The following is a 14,410-nucleotide window of genomic DNA, read 5'->3' as shown; positions in this document are numbered from 1 at the left end:
GTGAGGCTGCACTTGCAGTGTTGTGTTCATTTTATTCACCAAGATGCAAGAAAGATATCATTATATTGGAAACAATGCAGAAAGGGTTTACAAGGATGCTGCAAGAACTCTAGGGACTGAGTTCTAGGGAGAGGTTGAACAGGCTAAGTCTTTATTCCTTCAAGTGTCGGAGAATGAGGGGAGATTTGATAAAATCACGAGGACTCAGCTGTGATGAATCCACTCAGTCTTTTACCGAAGATTGGGGAATCACAAACTTGACGGCTTAGGTCATCTGACAAGGGCAAGATTTAAAAGGAAAATAAAGGATTTTTAAACAGAAATGGTGGAAAATATGTGGGATATGCTACCAAAGGAAATGGTTGAGTTAAGTAAATAACAAATTTTGAAAGGCACTTGGACAGGTACATGGAGAGGAACATTTTGGAAGGTTATGGGCCATACACTGGGAAATGGGTCTCACTTGGATTCTCATCTTAGTCAGCATGGACGGTTTGTGCTAAAGGCCTGTTTCCATGCTATAGGACTCTATCAATCCACACTGTGGGACAATTTACAATAGCCAATTAACCTACCGACAAGCATGTCTTTGTGTGTGGGAGGAAACCACGTTGCAATGTGACATATTCACCTGAAGAGCTCCTGTCACCTCAGGACCTCCTGGCAGAACGGACTCCTCCTGTGCACTGTTTCACCCGAACTGTCCATCAACCCCTCTCTGTCTGACTGTAACACTGACACCCAGTGGCTCGAGGTTGCTATTACAGCAGCCTGCTTGATTGCAGCCTAAATCGTTGTTAGGTCGCATCTAAACTTTTCAGTTGGCGGACGATTTCCCTCCACACCACTCTGTCCCGACACTTGTCTACAACATCCCTAGTCTCCAGCTTGGTCCAATCCTTGATGTTATCCAGCCACGTTGTTCTTTGACTACCACGTCCTTTCTTTCCCTCCACCTTTCCATATAGCAAGTCTGACAAGATGTTATCTCTCTGCATAGCATATCCACAATAAGCAACTTTTAACTTCATACTTTTCTCCAGCAATATCCGTGATCTATCAACCTCGGACAAAACCCTCTCATTTGAAACTTTCTCTACCCTGCTGATCTTCAACATCCGTCAATAGCACCACATTTCAATAGCATTAATTCGTTTCATGTTATCCTTTTTCAGGGTCCATGTTTCTGATCCCTACCTCAGTACTGACCATATGTAACACTCAAAGAATTGGGTTCTACTTTGGATGTCTACCTTCCGATTGCATAGTAGATCTTTTAGCTTCATGAACTGGGTCTTAGCCATACCTATTCTCGTTCTGATCTCAACTTCACATCTCCCGTCATCTGTCAGGCAACTGTCAAGATATTCAAACTTTCACACCTATTCAATGTCTTGTCCGTTCACTTGTAATGATACCATCATGAATGAGTCTTAAGTGTTTGTTTTGCTTACCACCATCGATTTTGTTTTCTTAGGGTTGATTTTAAGTCCATAGTCAAAGCTTTTCTCATTCACTTTATTCAGCATAATTTGCAGTTTGCATTCGCTGTCAGCTAACAACGCGATGTCCTCTGCATATCTGATGTTATCCCCCTTCCGGCCTCCGATTGGAGTACCTGTCTCCTGATGGTCGCATTCCTGAAAAATCCTTTCTCGATAGAGGTTGAACAAATCCGGTGATCCAACACAGCCTAGCCTTACAGTTTGTTTAATACATGCCCATGGTGATAGCTCATTTTCTACCCTGACTGCCGCTTTCTGTTTCAAATACAAGTTCCTTATTATGTGCACATTCTCCCATCCCAGATCATCCTTGTTCAGCACCTCTATTACTTTCTTGTGTCTTACTTTATCAAAAGCCTTTTCATAGTCAATAAGGCATAAGTTGATGGTCTTTTGTGCCTCAATGCATCTCTCCATGATGTTTCTCATCACAAGTATTCCTTCCCTTGTTCCTGAGCCTTTTCGAAAACCAAAATGGATTTCTCCAATTTTATCGCTGATTGTACCTTTCATTCTGCCGAACGCTATTTTCAACAGTAGCTTGACACAGTGAGACATTATGCTTATCGTCCTGTGTTTGTTACATTTTATTGTCCTTTTTTTTTTGGAAGGCGATAAATACCGATTTGAGAAAGTCCTCAGAAAGATTTCCAGTCATATAACTGTTGTTTAATATCGCTAAAAGGTTCATTTTTCCCTTTGGACCAAGTGATTTCAGAATTTCAGTGGAATTCTTATATTCACTGGCCACCTTTCTGACTTTTAGACTCCAAATCGCACTTTCCATCTCTGACATCAATATTTTAGGTTGGATAGTCATTTGATTTAGTTCTGGTAAATCCTCAATCCTGATATCTTCAAATAATTCCGAGATGTACTCAACCCATCTGTCCACGATCTCTTCTTTTCATAGCATGGATTACCACTACCATCTTCAATACACCCAGTTGGTGGCACGGTCCTCTTTAATTTCATCATATCCTTTACCTTTTGGTGAAGATCTCTATAATCATAACTTTGTTCATACTGCTCAATTTCTTTGCACTGTTCATTCATCCAATTCTCTTTCACTTCCTTTCATTTTCTTTGAATCAAGCGGTGTAGGGCTTTGTATCGTTCATTATCCTGATGTTTTACCTTTCTTCTTTCTTCAGTTAACTTTCTCAACTCATTGGTGAACCAAGGGTTATGTCTTTTGCTCTTTTTCCGAAAACTCAAAGTATTTTCCGCAATGTCCGTCACTGTTATTTTAAACTCTTCCCAGATGTTCTCCACTGCCATGTTGCTACCCTTGTCATCTAAGACTGAAAATCTATTCTCTGTTTCAACCAAATATTCAATCTTTTTTGCTTCATCCTTAATGAATTAATCAAACTCTATCGTATTTAATGGTTTGGCTTTTCTCATCTTCTTCAAACACACACTCATGTCCAATACCACAGGGTTGTGATCTGTATAACAGTCAGCACCAGGGTACGTTTTCACCTGCTTCACTCCATTCCTGAAATGACTGGGTACTAAAATATAGTCAATTTGTTTTTTTACTGAACCATCAGGACTGGTCCACATGTGCAGTCGCTGTTTTGGCAGACTGTACCAGGTGTTCACAATCATTAGTTTGTTAGTTTTTGCAAATTCAACCAGTCTTTCTCTGTGGTCATTTCTTTCCCCAAGCCTGAAGTGTCCCACAGTCAAATCTTTTCTTCCGCTGCCAACTTTGGCATTAAAATCACCAAGAATCACAGTTACTACATTGTTTTTAGTCTTTTTCATCAGGTTTTCAATTTCTCTGTAGACCATATCGATCTTCATCATCATCATAGTCCGTGGTTGGCATATAGACCTGTATAACGTTAATGTCAAATGGTTTAGCTGAGATTTTAATCATCATCACTCTTTCACTAATGGAGACACTGCCTTTGATAGTTCTCGCTGTTTCCTTGTCTACCATGATTCCAACTCTGTGCTTACGTTCACTTCCTCCTGAACGGATCAGTTGGTCTCTGTCACCCCTTTTGAGCCATCCCTCCTCTGTCCACCTCCTTTCACATAGTCCGAGTATGTTTATCTTCAGTCTTTTCATTTCCATAACTACATTTTCTAGTTTACCTCGTATAAGAAGAGATCTAATATTCCATTTAGCTATCCTGACATGCAGTTTTTGCTTGATAATGACCCTGGTAGCCTCGTTCCTACCATTGCTGGACACAACTCCACTGCTGTTATTCGTGGCTCTGTTAACGTCGTTGTTTTGAACCTTTATTGAGATTGACATATTGGAAAATCAAATACTTGACATGTTACAGCAGTGGTTTGCCTTTGCCTTCTGCCAGGAGAGTTTAAAGAGATCACCACCTCTCTTCTTGTTCGATCATCTGCCTGCGAAGCAACCGTTCTCTTCCAAGGTCGTAGCTCTTCCGCCTTTGCCGCCAGTCTCCTGCTGGGTCCGCCGTTGGCCTCAGTACCTTATTAAAGAGGAGTATTAAAGAGCCTCAATACCTTATTAAAGAGGAGTATTAAAGAGCCTCAATACCTTATTAAAGAGGAGTATTAAAGAGCCTCAATACCTTATTAAAGAGCAGTATTAAAGAGCCTCAATACCTTATTAAAGAGGAGTATTAAAGAGCCTTAATACCTTATTAAAGAGGAGTATTAAAGAGCCTCAATACCTTATTAAAGAGTATTAAAGAGCCTCAATACCTTATTAAAGAGGAGTATTAAAGAGCCTCAATACCTTATTAAAGAGGAGTATTAAAGAGCCTCAATACCTTATTAAAGAGGAGTATAAAAGAGCAATATTTAAGAGCCTCAGTCCCTTATTAAAGAGGAGTATTACAGAGCCTCAATACCTTATTAAAGAGGAGTATTAAAGAGCCTCAATACCTTATTAAAGAGGAGTATTAAAGAGCCTCAATACCTTATTAAAGAGGAGTATTAAAGATCCTCAATACCTTATTAAAGAGGAGTATTAAAGAGCCTCAGTACCTTATTAAAGAGGAGTATTACAGAGCCTCAATACCTTATTAAAGAGGAGTATTAAAGAACCTCAATACCTTATTAAAGAGGTGTATTTCTGACCCCCAGTGGTTGCAGGTTTTAACTGCATGATACCAAATGCTTTCCATTAAGTTGACTTCAATCCAGACACAAGAGACTGCAGATGCTGGAATCCAGAGCAACACACAATCTGCTGGAGAAACACAGTGATTTCAGTAGTACTGATGGCTGGAAAGAAACTGCTGAATCCCTGCATCAGGTCAGTTCAAATTAGCATCTGGGCTGCCACAGACAGAATGTAATCATCACCAAAGCAAAATAAAACCTGTTCAAGTTACATTGCAGAGAAAAAATACTCTTGAAACACCAGACAGACAATAGCCACGGTGCATCAGTGGTGGAGGGAATGATGTGGAGTGTTGCTGGGCAGACCGCACATATCATCAAGTGTGCCAACTCATGAGATGCCAACGATTATTTTGACACAGCTGTAAAATAGCAAAAGCTGCAGAAATAAATTACTAAAGATGTGTCCCATGAACAAAAGTTCAGATCAAATCCATATTGAAGCTGCTGTCCAAAAGCACAGGGTTACTGCTGGCTGCCTTCATTCAATTGTTTATCATTGAGGTCTATCCATGGACACAAATCAGCCTCTGTAATCCTTAATGAAGAACAGGGGCTGATTCAAATGACAGTCTGTTTCAGATTGGAAAGGGGGAGAGGCAGAAACAGTGAGACAGGCAGTGTGGTATGAAGAACAGAAATCACAGACAAATTGTATGAAATAAAATGACGTGACTGGCAGGTTTTCAAACCCTGTCAGCTTTATACAGGGGAAGCTGCAAAGAGGGAGGAGGAAGGAGAGAGAGTTAGAATGGGAATGGAGAGAAAGAGTGATGGGGAGAGGAAAGAATGGACAAGATGGAGAGAGAGAGAATGCATCATATTGTACCTGAAAGAGAGATGACAAAAGAGAAGAGAGACTGAAGGAGAGAGAATAAAAAGAGAGATCAAGAAAGAGATTGACCAAGAGAATAATGGAGATGGAAATGGAAAGAGATAAGGAGAACGAGTGGGAAAGGGAATGATGTCTGATGGGAAAGACACCAGGAGAAAGCATGGATTGTATAGAATGCCATTGCAGAGCCCAGCACTGTCTGTGAGGTACCAACTGCTGAATGAATCTCCTGTCCTTTCCCTGTCTGAATTTTCAATGTGACATATTCATCTGAAGATCTCCTGCAGTGAATCAGGACTTCCTGGCACAGTGGAATCCTCCTGTACACTGTTTCATCCACATTGTCCAGCAGTCCCTCCGTGCCTGACTATTACACTGAGACCCAGATTTCAGTTATGAGCAGCCAGACTGATGAAGTGTCAATAACTGGAGGGTTTCCTCTGACACCCAGTGGTTGCAGATTATCATTACAAGGTACCAAATTCTTTTCACACCATGATCCTCTGGAGGATCGTCTGTATTTTCTGGGCAAGAAAGATCTCCAACTATGTCCTGCTCCTTCAGTGTCACGAAGATGACTTGGCCACAATGACCATGATGAAACATTGGAGATGAATTGGGAACGTGATGAGGCCAACTCCATCATCAAGACTTCATTGGATCCCTGAAGGATGGAGGAAACACAGGAGACCAAAGACAACTTGGCACCACACCATAGAGACGGAAATGAGGACCATGAACTACACCTGGGGCACAATAGAGAAGATGGCCAAGGACAGACAGAAATGGAAGGCCTTCATTGCTGCCCCAAACGCAAGTGGCATAACGGGCAGTAAGTAAATGGAGCAGGAACCAGAACTAAAATGGATCTGGAATGTAAACTGTCCTTCAAACAGCACAGTGGCATTTCCCAGAGTGCAGCAATATCAAACATACAAAGGCCATTCCAACCATGGGCTCTTTGTGGAAGGAAGAGAGGAGGACAATCAGGATAAAGGGAAGACAGACACAGTGAACACGAAGTACACTGCAGATGGTGTGGTCAAAGCAATACGTGCAACACGCTGGAGGAACTCAGAAGGTTGGGCTGCATCCGTGGAAACGAGCAGTCAACGTTTTGGGCCGAGACCCTTCGTCAGGACACCGTGGAAACGTTGACTGCCTGATCACACTGTCCTCTACTCTCTCCAACCAATCCCAAACTTACCATCAAAGCCACAGACAAAGGCACTGCTGTTGTAGTGTGGTGAACTGTCCTCTACCTTGCTGAGCCAGGCAGCAATTCTCAGACACCTCCTCATAGCTACCCTGGGAAGAGGACCCCACTCCAGACCATCAGAAAACTGTCTCCAACACCATCACTGACCTCATCAATTCTGATGAACTCCTATCCACTGCCACCAAACACATAGTTCCGTTACCCTACACTGCTTGCTTATACCTCCTTCCCAAGATCCACAAACATGACCGCACCTGTTCCAAGTTTGTGGCTTTCCTTCCCAGGAAATCAGAAGTGTGTCCTTCCTCCACCATTGATGCTGCCTTCACCTGCATCTCTTCCATTTCCTAAACATCTGAGCTCACCCATCTTCCCACCGCCTTATCAGTGATAGAGTTTATTTTGTCATTACCTACCACCCCACGAGCTTCCACATCCAACACATCATCCTCCACAACATTCACCATCTCCAAAGGGATAATTCCACTAAACATATTTTACATCCCCCACCCCCACCCACTCCATTTTCTGCATGGATCTACCTTGACATGATACCCCTGTCCATCTGTCCATCCCCACTAATCTCCCTCCAGGTTTTTATCCTTGCAAGTGGCAAAATGCTACACCTGCCCATTCACTTCCTCCCTCACCTGCATTCAGTGCCCTAAACAGTCCTTCGAGGTGAGGCAACACTTTACCTGTAAATCTGTGGGGGTCATCTATTGTGTCCAGTGCTCCTGATGTGGCCTCCTCGATATTGGAGAATGGTCATAGATTGGGAAACAGTTTAATTGAGCATCTCCATTTCATTCACCAAGATGAGGTAACCCTCAAGGTGGAGGAGCAACACCTTATATTCCATCTGGGTGGCCTCCAACCTGATGGCATGATATCCATTTCTCCTTCCAGTAAAGAGGAAATTATCCTCCCCTCCCCTCTTCCCGTATTCCTCATTCTGGCCTTTTACCTCTTCTCATCTGTCCTTCCTATTCCCTGGGTACCCCATTCCTTCACGTTCTCCAATGGTCCACTCTTCTCTCCTATCAGATTCCTTCTTTTCCAGCCCTTTACTTTTCCCACCCACTTGGCTTCACCTATCACCTACCAGCTAGCTTCCTTCCCCTACCCCCACCTATTTATTCAGGCAATTTTCCCCCTCCTTTTCAGTCCTGTAGAAGGGTCTCGGCCTGAAATGTTGTCTGTTTATTCATATTCATAGATTCTGACATTTCCCAACAATGATACGTTTCATTTAGTTAGCGTCACACATGCACCAGATGAGCAGCAACAAACTTAGTGGTGACAAGGAGCCCTCAAACAGTGATCCAACGTCTTTGACACAGATATCACATCTGATCAGTAGTTAGCACTGTCACATCTTTGTCAGAAAGCCAATTATTCTAATTTCTCTGACCATTAACTGACAGCTGATCATTGGGAACCAATGCAGGAAGGGTTTAGACACCATAGATATGAAGATAACTATTTCTCCCAGAGTGTGCATTACCTACCATAGTTCATGTCGGAAGTTCTTTATTTCCCATCTCCAAATATCTGTTTGGACCCAGAGATCTCATCCCAGCTTCCCTCTTCCTTCCGTCCACCTGCCAGGTTACACTGAATCCCTGTAAATCACTGTGAACCACCTCACACAGAATGGTCGCTGTCCTCTTTGTCCAGATCTCTTCAAAGGATGGTTTGCTTAAAGTGACTGAGGGGTGGGTATCTGAACAGTCATCTGGGAGAAATGTTGCAATTATTATTTCACCATTCCCATCTGTCACTGACCAGCATCTGTTCATCTCTGGTCAATGATTTGCCAGTCCCATCAAATGAGATTAGACCAATCTACTTTGGTGAAGAAAGGAATCTCCCCTATTGAGCAGACAGGGTAAACACCCTGAGGGAATGTAAATGAACGAGATTGGCCCTTGCATTGTTTTTGCAGTTTCATGGTCAATTAAACTGTTTCCAGCCACTTATTAAAACAAATACAGAAAATATCCAGCATTTCAGTGTGACTGTGGAGCGGAAAAGAGAGAAAATATTTCACATGAAAATATTCCAGCAAATATGTTTTAGATTTTAAAAATTAACATCACAACTATAATTTTAATACAAATATTAAATGTACTCTTTTTCTCTATTAGGTGTAACTAACATTTGCTGCAGCTTTGTCAGAATGTTGTGTGTTCAAGCCGCCCTCCAGAGGCTTCTACACATTGTCCAGGCTGACTATTCCCACACAGGAGCAGAGGGAGAGCTGCTCTGCTGGAAATTCAGTCCCAGCTGAGGCACTAATCAGAGGCTGGGATTATGTTCAATGTCAGAAGGGGACAATGTTTTGAAGACAAGTATCAGGGATCTTCCAGGTGATTATCCAGTGAAATACTCTGGATTATCTTTAAACTAACAAAGCATTTTCAGAGATACAATTATGTCTTTGGCCACTCTTCTGGATTATCAGTTCACTCACACCAGGGCTGCACCATTATTCAATGTTGACCTTGCCTGGCAGAGTTCATAGCACAATGTAAACAATTTCAATAATGGGGTGAGTCCCAGGACCCTACCTTGGACGTTCTTCACTTGCTTCTTGATACGGGTGTTGGAGGGGGGATGAATCACTGTACAGCTGAAGACTGATTCGGTCTCCCACTCCTGTAAGCTCACGGTCAGAAAGTGTCTGGTACTGAAAGTCCACCCCTGCTCCAGAGCGGTCGGTGTAGCACTGGTGTTGGAGGTGATCACGGTGCTGTCTTTCTCCCAAATGACATTTATTTGGTCCGGGTAGAATCCGGAGACCACACACTTCAGTGTGGCCATTTTCCTATTCTTGGTCTCTTCCTGAGGTGGAGGCTGTCGGGATTTTGAATAAAGACTGACAATTCTGTGGATTAGAAATGGAAATGCTCAGAATCTTACTGGAGATATTTCTATTGGTCGTTTTAGGTCAAGACAGATCATCAGTACATGACTACTGCACTTAATGTAAACAGCATAACAGAAACACCAAGGACTGAATCACGTGTCTCATATTCCTGTAAGTTTTGATTGAGGAAAGAAAATCAGAACAAAGGATAGGTTTTGAATCCTTTTCTAATAACTGTACCAGTTGATTCACTGTGAGACAGAGAAACATGCAGATTTCTCAGCAGAGACACAGCTCAGTATATTCTTTGCTTGGAGACTCAGTGCCATTGATCAGTAACAATGAACACTGTGAATCAATGAGAATCCCTTTCTCCATCTGGGCTGAGCCTGGGATTCACTCAGTTTAATAACTTCACATCCTGACATTCCAGTCTTACTGTGACTGTGCCTCTCCCCATCTCTGCAACCTTCACCACCCATACAAACTTCGGAAAACATCGTATTCTTTCAACTCTGCTCACTCATACACCTGCACTACTTCTGCTGGTGCCTGTGGTTTTAGCATTCTTGCTGACAAACATTGAAGCCTCTGTCCCTGTTGAAATGAGCAGTCATGGTCAGAGTGGTTGTTAGGGACTGAAGATCTGGTTTTATGTGTTTCAATCCCAAGCTAGCAGATGGTAGTTTCAATTCCAATAATAAATGTTTTTGGGATTAATAAAGGATTTGTACTGTTATAAAACCCATGCTATTTGCTGTTGTTCCTCATGGGAAGAAATCAATCATCCATATCTGGTCTGTGACTCCAGACCTGCAGCAATGCAGCTGAACCTGAATCACCATCAGGAATGAGGCAGCAAGTCCCTCAGTTCCAGAGCGATCAGTGATTGATAGGAAATGATAAATGAATAAAAGATCTTTTTGATCAAGTTTTGGGTCACCCGTCCTCCGACAAGTTGTGAGAGGATCTTGTTTTGGGAATGGTTGTTGCAAGACCATTCATACATTTCAGTGATGCTGAACCTGAAAATATGGAAGCCTAGTCTGTGTTCAGCAGCTCACAGGCTGAGGTTGGAATCACATTGGTTTTATTGGTTGTGGATTGAGGAATTTCTGTGTCATCCTGGGGATCAGCTTCACTTCACAAAATTCAAAGGAATTACATAAAGAGCCAGTGGCCATGACTTACTATCAGGATCCAGTGACTTTTAATAAAGAACAGGCTATTATTCTATTATAGGTTTATTGAGAATGCCTGCATGAAAATGAATCTCAGGATTGCATACGGGTACCTTGGACTCCATGAACTATGGGTACAGCAGCTCTGTCACATCAGGGAGCTGCTCGTTGTTCAGAGTAGCCAGCCAGGTTGCCATAGGAACAGACCAGTGGTCTGGAGAAGGAGAGTCTGGTCAGTGGGCCGGAGAAGGAGCAGGCCAGCGGATCGGAGGAGCTGGATTGGGTTCAGTGGAGCTGACCAAGATGCAGACTGTTCCGTTGTTTGCTACTCAAAGATACTAGGGTACAAAGGTAACATGAAGTGAAACCGTGAGTGACTGTCTTGGATGTTTCTCTTGCGATCACAAGAGCATGTTAAATATTGGTTGCCACAAGCCTGTTTCCCTTGTTTGGTGGTGAGACAGACAGGGAAGTGGCAGTGTAGCCTCAGTTTTAGTGAGGAATAGTACTCGACTGTGGGCTTGCCTGCTGCTGTAGTCCAGGCGAGGGTGGTGTAGCGTGTCATCTGTGCTCAGTTGAAGCTGGCCTCTCCTTTCAGTGCTGCCCTCTCGTGTTCAATCAGTGGAATGGCAGGTTGGTTTACCGGGAATCACCGATTTGCAGGATTTTCGCTCAGGGTCTTGGACTAAAATTGTGCTTTCTTGCATTACTCTTTTTGGCATCTCAAGAGTTGGCACACTTGGTGATGTGTACGGTCTGCTCAGCAACACTCCACTTCATTCCCTCCACCACTGATGCACCATGGATATTGTCTGTCTGGTGTTTTCAAGAGTATTTTTTCTCTGCAATGGAACCTGTGCAGGTTTTATTTTGCTTTGGTGATGATTACATTCTGCCTGTGATAGCCCTGATGCTAATTTGAACTGACCTGATGCAGGGATTCAACAGTTTCTTTCCAGCCATCAGTACTACTGAAACAACTGTGTTTCTCCAGCAGATTGTGTGTTGCTCTGGATTCCAGTATCTGCAGTCTCTTGTGTCTGGATTGAAGTTGACTTGATGGAAAGCATTTGGTATCTTGCAGTGACAACCTGCAACCACTGGGGGTCAGAGGAACACCTCTGAAATAAGGCATTGAGGCTTCAGTCGAACAGGCTGCTGTAATAGCAACCTCACACCACTGGGTGTCAGTGTTACAGTCAGACAGAGAGGGGTTGATGGACAGTTTGGGTGAAACAGTGCACAGGAGGAGTCTGTTGCGCCAGGAGGTCCTGAGAGAACAGGAGTTCTTTAGGTGAATATGTCACATTGCAATGTGATTTCTTCCCTCACACCAAAGAATTAATTGGCAATGTAGATTGCCCTTAGTATAGATTGATAGAATCCTACAGGCATTTAGCACAAGTTATCCATACCATCCAAGATGACAATCCAAGCTCGTCCCATTTCCCAGTGTTTAGCCCATAACCTTCCAAAATGTTCCTCTTCATGTGTTTAAGTGCTGTTGAAAAGTTGTTATTTACTTAACTCAACCACTTTGTCTGGTAGCATATTCCATATTTCCACAATTTCTATCTTAAAATTCCTTCAAATTCCTATTAAATCTTTCCCCTCCCAACCGAAGCCTATGCCCTCTAGTTCTTGATTTCCCAATTTTGGTACCACAGCTGTGCCCCTCGTGATTTTATTCATCTTTATAAAAGTGCCTCTGAGTCTCCTGCACTCCAAGCAATATAGCCTTAGCCTGTTGAACCTCTCCCCATAACACAGTCCCTTGAGTCCTGACAACATCCTTATAAATCTTTCTGCACTCATTCAGTTTAATGGCATCTTTCCTGCAGCTTGCTGACTGAAAATGAACACAATTCTCTAAGTGCAGCCTCACAGATGCCTTGTAGAACCTCACTGTGACCTCCCAACATTCACACTCAATGATCTGTCTAATGAAGGCCAGCATTCACCATCCTATCTACTTCTGATTCCACTTTCAGTGAATCATGTCCTTTCAATCCAAGGTCCCTCTGTTCCACAACACTGTCCAGGTCCCCACCGTTTACTGTGAAAGTCCCACCTTGGTTTGACTTTACAAAATGCAACACCTCCCATTTATCTGATTTAAAATCCAGTTGTCATTTCTTCATTTCTCTGCTCATTTACTCAGCTAATCAACATATGCCTGTAACATTTGATAATCTTCTTCACACTTCACTTTCCCACTTGTTTCAATGTCATCTGTGAATGTACTAACCATGTTTTGTACATTCATATCCAAATCTATGATGCAGATGACAAACAATAAATGGCCAAGCACTGACCCCTGAGGTACACCTACTTGTCACAGACTTACTCCCTGTTCACCCGTAACTGTGTGGCCTGATACAGAAATCATATTAATGGAGCTGTACCTGGCCACACAGTTATGGGTGTACAGGGAGTATGTCTCTGTCACAGCAACTCCCACACTGCAATCTTTGGCACAATGAAGGACAACTGTACTCAGGACATTGGGAATGCTACTGTCCATATTGCCACTTGGAAAGTAAGAACCCTATATCAAGCAGGAAGATTGGACAATGTGATAAATTAAATGGAAAGACTGAAAATTAACATCATGGGAATTAGTGAAATTTGTTGAACAGGTGCTGGAACCTGTCAGAATAGAAATAAAACACTAATTTATTCTTGTGGAACATCCCATACTAATGGAGTAGGAATTCTTATGGATGAAAACATGGCAAAAATTGTATTAGGACTTTGGGCAATATCAGAAAGAGTGCTCCTTGGTAGATTCAGAGGACAACCATTTGATCTAGCAATTATACAGGTATATGCACCAACAACAGATGGAACAAATGAGGATACAGATAAATTCTATGAAGAGCTTGAACAAGTAAATCTCAAGATATTGTTATTGTCATGGGAGGACAAGGTGCTGATGGAAATACCATAGGAGAATTTGGAATAGGGGAAAGGAATGAAAGAGGTGAGAAATGGGTAGAATGGTGCAAGATGAATAATCAGGTCAATGAAAAAACACACACATGCCAGACCAGTAACCAATGAACAAAAGTCAACAAACTTCAAATACTAAATGAAAAAAGAAACAAACAAAATAAGAATAATGAAAAAGTACACAATAAATATCAAAAATGAGATGAAGAGTCCTTGAAACCAAGAGCATAGGTTGCAGGAGCAGTTCAGTGTTGGGGTGAGTGAAGTTATCTCATTTGGTTCAATGGCCTGATGGTTGAGGGATAATAACTGTTCCTAAACCTAGTGGTGCGTGTCCTGAGGCTCCTGTACTTCCTTCCAAAGAAGAGAACGTGGCCGGGATGGAGTAAGTCCTTGCTGATGGAGCTGTTTTCCCATGACAGCTCTCCTTGTAGACATGCTCAATGGTGGGGAGGGCTTTACACACAATGGACCTGGTTGTATCCATTATTTTTTGCAGGCTTTTATGTTCAAGGGTATCGGTGTTCCCAAACTATGCCATGATGGAACCAGTCAGTACTGTCTCCACAGCGCAGCTATAGCAGTCTGACAATGTTTTTGTAATATCCGGGTTCACATTCTTTACTGTTATGCTGTATGTATTTCACTTTGTGTAGCTCTATGAGAGCTGTTTGTTTTGCTTTCAGCCTGTTTGGGTTATTGTTGAAGATAAGGGATGATGTG

The sequence above is a fragment of the Hemitrygon akajei genome, chromosome 25 (assembly GCF_048418815.1).
Source record: "Hemitrygon akajei chromosome 25, sHemAka1.3, whole genome shotgun sequence".
In the NCBI taxonomy this organism is placed as follows: Eukaryota; Metazoa; Chordata; class Chondrichthyes; order Myliobatiformes; family Dasyatidae; genus Hemitrygon; species Hemitrygon akajei.
Note: the sequence above shows the minus strand (reverse complement) of the source record.